This window comes from Corvus brachyrhynchos, unplaced genomic scaffold (assembly GCF_000691975.1).
Source record: "Corvus brachyrhynchos isolate BGI_N302 unplaced genomic scaffold, ASM69197v1 scaffold442, whole genome shotgun sequence".
Lineage (NCBI taxonomy): Eukaryota > Metazoa > Chordata > Aves > Passeriformes > Corvidae > Corvus > Corvus brachyrhynchos.
In genome coordinates, this window is record NW_008236443.1 from 247557 (window position 1) to 249080 (window position 1524).

The window sequence follows — 1524 nt, forward strand, 5'->3', positions numbered from 1 at the left end:
CCCCCCAAATTCCCGGTTCATTCCGACTCCTCGGATCCTTCCCAATAATCCTGGGACTCCTCCGAGTTTCTGTGTCCTCCATATTCCTGAGTTCCCCCCATATTCCTGATTTCCCCCAAAATTCCTGGGTCCCCCCCCGATCCTCTTGGTCCCCCCAAATTCCTGAGTCCTCTCCAATTCCTGAGTCCCCATCCCCAAAATCCTGGGCCCCCCGAAATTCCCCAGGTCCCTGGGAAGAAGCTGCCACAGGCACGGACTCCTCCGAGTTTCTGTGTCCTCCATATTCCTGAGTTCCCCCCATATTCCTGATTTCCCCCAAAATTCCTGGGTCCCCCCCCGATCCTCTTGGTCCCCCCAAATTCCTGAGTCCTCTCCAATTCCTGAGTCCCCATCCCCAAAATCCTGGGCCCCCCGAAATTCCCCAGGTCCCTGGGAAGAAGCTGCCACAGGCACGGGGACCGTGGGGGACACTTTTATTGTCAGGGCCACAGGGCCTCCAGGGGACACTGGGGACATTGGGGACACGGGGGCTGTGGGGCCACCCCCTGTCTGTCCCTCGGCTGAGGATGTGGGGGACGTTGGGGACAGCAGGGGCCAGTCCCCCATGGTGGGGACATTGGGGTACATGGTGGGGCTCGGTCCCTTGAGCTGGGACGATGACAATGTCCTCCATCCTTTGGGGACATCAGTGACATTGGGGACATCAGGGCGTGGGGGTCTCAGTCCTTTGACCCGGGGTGGTGACGATGTCCCACATCCTTCAGGGACATCGGTGACACTGGGGACGTTAGGTCACAAGTCTCAGTCCGTGGGGTTGGGGACATTGGGGACATTGGGTGTCTCAGTCTCTTTGATCCAGGGTGACGATGAGCAGGTCCCTCGTCCCTTGGGGACATTGGGGACATCAAGCCATGAGTTGTCTCGGTCCCTCCAGCTGAGGCGGTCACGAGGTGCCCACGTCCCTCGGGGACATTGGGGACGTCAGGCTGGGTCATCTCAGTCCATTCAGGTGGCGTCCGCTGGGGACACGTTGGGGACGTCTCGGTCCCAGGGGTCACAGCGGTGACGAGGTGCCCGTGTCCCTCAGGGACGTTGGGGACATCGAGTTGTGCCGGGTCTCGGTGCCTTGGGCTTGGTGACATCGCGCTGCGACGTTTCTCGGGGTGGGGGCATTGGGGACATTGGGGACATCGGGGGCATTGGGGACACCAGGGACATTGGGGACATCGGGGACACTGAGTCACGATGTGTCTCAGTCCCTCAAGTTGGGGAAGTTGGGGACGTCGGGGACATCAGGCCACGATGTCTCGCGGTCCCTTGGGGGATGCTGGGGACATTGGGGACATCGAGCCATGACCTGTCCCAGCCCAATGGCTTGAGGGAAGCGGTGTTGATGTCCCCCATGTTGGGGACAACGAGGACGTCAGGTCACTGGTTGGGGACACTGGGGACATCGAGCCACATTGTGCCTCAGCCCCATGGCTCGGGGGGGAGGTGGGGGCGTCAATGCGGGCCCCGGGGGGC